Below are 5,851 nucleotides of genomic sequence, written 5' to 3' on the forward strand. Positions count from 1 at the left end.
CAGACTTCTGCTGTTGGACGAAAAAAAATATGAAATTGCAGGAGCTCTAAAATGAATTTGCTCCATAGTTCCAGGCAGCGACAGCAAAGTCCCATACTTCTGCCGTTAGACAATAAAATATAGGAAAATGGAGAAGCTCTAAAATGAATTTGCTTCATAGTCCCAGGCATTGACTGATATGTTTGCGTACAAGGCATCAGGAACTACAATTATACTGAAAATCTGACATTTTTACTGTATGATTTTGGAGATTTTTGACAGCAAAGTCCCAGACTTCTGCCGTTCCACGATAAAATATATGAACTTCTATGACCTATAAAATCAATTTGCTCCATAGTTCCAGGCATTGGCTGATATATATGAGTACAAGGCATCAGAAACTATAATCATACTGAAAATCTGACATTTGTACTATATACTTTTGGAGGATTTTGACAGCAAAGTCCCAGACTTCTGCTGTTGGACGAAAAAAAGATTGAAATTGCAGGAGCTCTAAAATAAATTTGCTCCATAGTTCCAGGCAGGGACTGATATATTTGAGTACAGGGCAACAGTTACTACAATCATACTGAGAATCATAAAAATTTTGATGGTATGATTTTGGAGATTTCTGACAGCAAAGTCCCAGACTTCTGCCGTTCCACGATAAAATATATGAACTTCTATGACCTATAAAATCAATCTGCTCCATAGTTCCAGGCATTGGCTGATATATATGAGTAAAAGGCATCAGGAACTATAATCATACTGAAAATCAGACATTTTTACTTTATACTTTTGGAGAATTTTGACAGCAAAGTCCCAGACTTTGGCTGTTGGACGAAAAAAAATATGAAATTGCAGGAGCTCTAAAATGAATTTGCTCCATAGTTCCAGGCAGGGACTGATATATTTGAGTACAAGGCATCAGGAACAACCATTATACTGGGAATCAGACATTTTTACTGTATAATTTTGGAGATTTTTGACAGCAAAGTCCCAGACTTTGGCTGTTGGACAAAACAAATATGAAATTCCAGGAGCTCTAAAATGAATTTGCTTCATAGTTCCAGGCAGGGACTGATATATTTCAGTACAGGGCATCAGTAACTAAAATCATACTGAGAATCAGACATTTGTACTGTATAATTTTGGAGATTTTTGACAGCAAAGTCCCAGACTTCTGCTGTTGGACGAAAAAAATATGAACTTCTATGACCTATAAAATCAATTTGCTCCATAGTTCCAGGCATTGGCTGATATATTTGAGTACAGGGCATCAGTAACTAAAATCATACTGAGAATCAGACATTTTTACGTTATACTTTTGGAGATTTTTGACAGCAAAGTCCCAGACTTCTGCTGTTGGACGAAATAAAATATGAAATTGCAGGAGCTCTAAAATGAATTTGCTCCATAGTTCCAGGCAGGGACTGATATATTTGAGTACAGGGCATCAGGAACTACAATTATACTGAAAATCAGACATTTTTACTGTATAATTTTGGAGATTTTTGAAGCCAAATCCCATACTTGTACCGTTCGACGATAAAATATAGGAAAATGGAGAAGCTCTAAAATGAATTTGCTCCATAGTCCCAGGCATTGGCTGATATATTTGAGTACAAGGCATCAGTTACTATAATCATACTGAAAATCAGACATTTTTACTGTATGATTTTTGTTAAACTTCTTCCGTTAAACGATAAAAAATAGGAAGATGGAGAAGCTCTAAAATGAATTTGCTCCATAGCCAGGCAGGGACTGACATACATGTGTACAGGGCATCACCTGCTACACTCCTACTGATATTTAGACATTTTTACTGTATAATTGTGGAGATTTATGGATGCAAAGTCCCTACTTCTGCCGTTCGACGATAAAATATAGGAAACTGTAGGAGCTCTTAAATGAATTTGCTCCATAGGCCTACAGGACATCTTTGACTAAATATTGAACAAACATTTGTGTTGCTTAAATGAATGGCTACATAAAGTTGAGAGAATCATAACACTGTCCCATGATTATAGGAATTTTCATAAAATGACATCTCTGAATTTGTGATTTTACAAAAGTTTGTAGAAAATAGCTTTATCTGAACTGAAATCGGCATCTTTTTCTAGCATGATAGGCTTGGTGATCCACATTTACAAATATGAAAGCTGTTAATTGAAAGAATTGAATAAAGACTGCTCATTGTGAATTCTGGTTGTAATTATACTTACATGCAACTGGTACAACTATGCTGTGTTAAAACAATATTTGCTACTGTAACTGCTTTCACATAGTTAAATTTGTGAATTTAGGTGTCTGTGGCCCTCTTTCACATAACAGGGAATAGCATACTTATCCACCACAGTGAGCTATGGACCCTTAGACCTCACTACTGGCTTACAGGCGAGGCATGTTGTCCTTATAGAACAGAACCAACTCTACGGAAAAAAGACAAACAAACAACATTATTCTGCCAGCACATGAAGACCACAGTGGTTGTTGAGTAATTGAAATGATTCACTATTTAGAAGAGGTATTATTAAGTGCAACCACAATTAAATATGGACTTAAAATGCATTGCATGTAGTTTGTACACTTGCAAACAAGTGCACAAGTAAACTAGTTTTCCAGTTATATCAGCTGCATGTGTGGTTGTAATGGTCATAAATTTAAATTAATTTCTTGTCAATCAAATATCTCAAGCTCATTGAGAGTCTCTTCCATCACATTGTCAACGACCTTAATTTGGGGAGAAGAATTTATATTCTCAATCATTACATATCTGGTGTGATCCTCCTTGGGAAGAGAGAAATGGTAAGAAGGAACAGTTTATCCAGGGTAAGTAGTCTTTCTGTTGTGTAGACATTCAGATGTTTCATTGTTAGCTAATAAACAATATTTGTGTGACTGTGTGTACAATATAAAGAAGCAGATACAATTGAATAATTAAAAAAGAAGCAATAAAAACATTCCAAAAAATTGTTAATTTTGTATGTGTTTCAGACCAACTTTAACAACTACGAAGCAATATTGTCTGTATTGTATAGTAGCATCTCTGTTTGTATTTTTATGAATTATTTTCATGAGATTGGGAATCATTTGGGATTAATACTTTATATGGTTCTTGTGTATTTGGTTGATCCAGCAAACAACTCCACAGAGCAGACAGACTCCAACCATGCTGCAAAAAGATTGAGGAATGCCTTTTTTTTTACTAAGTAGATTGAATCCATTCCCTTATCAATTTTTGTCAAAATATTATTCTTGGTAGTAAAAGGAACATTAGTTTAGAAGCAATGGTCAGTAACAGACTAACAATAATTGGCCGCTGGTCATGAAACACAACACATTAAGCAGATTTACAAAAAAGGAAAAAGGCTGGACAAAGTAAAGCAAAATTGGTAAGAAAAAAAAGGATTGATGGTATGACTTCAGTTACATGTAAAATGGACTGGACTATGAATTTGGAGCAGGTCTGGGGATTTGGTAACAGGAATGCTTGTGAAAGTTTGATCTCCGGAAAATATGGGGTCATTTCCTCACTTGTATCTTTTTATTACATTTGTATCCTTCTAACCTTTAGAGGAAGACATCCAAAGAATAGAATAGGAAACACATTTTCACTAAACATAATATCTCCGGCATCACCATGTCAGGCACATCAAAAGTGTACCATCTGTTCCTGATGACAGAGAAACAGCTGGATCTCTTGTACAATCTAAATAAAAACTGGCACTTGGCAATTTATTTTGTTATGAAGTGAAATAGTTGCCCTGCAACCACTGACTGCTGATTAATCTTAGCACATTCTGAAAAATTTAGATTGTTCAGACATTGCTATGGTAATGCTTGACATGAAAATTGACACCTGCTCTTTAAAACACAGTTTTCTTTACATTATTTTAAATATTAACATAATAATATTATAGTAGTGTAAATATTTCATTTTGTGAGTATGACAATGATCTCACTGTATCAAGAGTGAAGGGCTTGACAGTGACTTCATGCCAACCTTAGTGAATATGTTATTAACAGATTGTCTTAACCTTTTTTTAATCCTGTGTGCCAAACTTACAATTTAGCGTGTCAAAGGGACTTTGTAACAATGCAGTGACAAGTCACAAGTGCAATGATGTCAGGATACTGAAGATTATTTCAAGAACTTTATTTGTATTTTCAAACACAACAAATTCATCCAAAGATTATCTTTGAAATAAGTCACTTGGCGACCTTCATTTTAAAACACAGACATAAGGATCTGACCAGACACCATAAAAGGTGTCTGGTCAGATCCTCTTCATAGATGTTGCAGTTCAACCATCACCCACTGTGACGTCCGATGAATGCAGACATGATAGTATGTATTTTAAAGAAAATTGGTTATGTTTTGAACTTTTACAGATTCAGTGTGACAGCTGTTGCAAGTGGTTTCATGCACAGTGCCTACAGATGGACACAGCACAGCTTGATGCTGTGAAGACAAGTGATTGGGATTGCTGTCTGTGTCGGAAATAATGACACATACAGTAGCCTATATGTGGTGTCCTACCCTTACAGTTTTGTAAATACAGTAAATGTGTCTTGATTAAAGGGGTGATAGAATGCAAAACCGATTTAACCTTCTCATATGTGAATAACGACAGTTCATTGGGTAAATAGGACATACATAGAAGCTCAAAATCCCATCGACATGCGTTTCCTCTGAAAATCTCACATTTTGAAACTGCCGCTGAAAACGGGCGAATCCCAACAAAGCTGAAAGATGACGTCAGGATCTCAGAACCTGTAGCTTTGTCACGCCCATGGCTGTATTAGGAGAACGGTCACACCCCAATATTAACATACAGGCCACTGACCGGGGACCAGTTCCTAATGGAGCTAGCGTTAGGTCAATCAGATGTCCGACTGAGAACGCTGCTCGTGTACTTTGACGGGATTTACTAAGTTTTGAATATTCTCCAGGAAATTGACAATGAACCAGGGTCGCAAATGCAGAGTTCCAGGCTATACAGGGAATGGAGACACTTATCATAGTCTTCCCAATCAAGCAAACACTCAACGGGCATGGCTGATGTTTATAAGGAGATCCCTGTGAAATTTTTCCCCAAAGACAGCTTTCAAAACTTTGGACAATTTAAAGCTGGATTTGCTAAGCTGCTGTTGCTGCTCCGACTGTATGGTCATCCCAACCACAAGCTGTAGGTATGATTTCGTCGCTAACAGTAACTTTAGCTATGCTAACGTATCCTGTAGCTAGCATAGGCTGAATGTGTGTTGATCAACTGTAATGGCAAAGGGGCTAACGTTTCATTTTCCTAACTGTTTCATTCGAATAAATAGCCCGTGTTGTCATGTAGCTACATGACACGATGCATGTTTGTCCACTTTGTCAGGTTAATCTTTATTGTATTTCAGCAAGAAAGCTAACTGCAGCGTAGTAGAATCCTTCTAGTTTGGTTTCTAGCTAAGCTGTAACGTTACTCAGCTAGCTAGCTATATCATCCCGTTAGCTTCGACAACAGAACTGGAAACGTTATCCTTTCATATGATATCTAGTCAATCTCGTGAAAACAGTGTATATATATATATATATATATGATGAGTGAGTGACTTTTATCAAATATGTGAGCCTTTCCCAACACATTAGTGAACTATTTATAGTAAGATTAGAACTATTCATCTGTATTATCACTGATTGGTCTGATCTCAATCAATTGCATTTCCTTTTGTGGGGGAAGCTGGTGAAAATAACTTGAACAAAGGGTAGGAATGTGTTTGTATACAAAAGGTATGACTGAATGCAGAGGTGGGTAGTAACGAGTTACATTTACTCCGTTACATTTACTTGAGTAAGTTTTTGAAAAAAATGTACTTCTAG

This window comes from Etheostoma cragini, chromosome 20 (assembly GCF_013103735.1).
Source record: "Etheostoma cragini isolate CJK2018 chromosome 20, CSU_Ecrag_1.0, whole genome shotgun sequence".
Lineage (NCBI taxonomy): Eukaryota > Metazoa > Chordata > Actinopteri > Perciformes > Percidae > Etheostoma > Etheostoma cragini.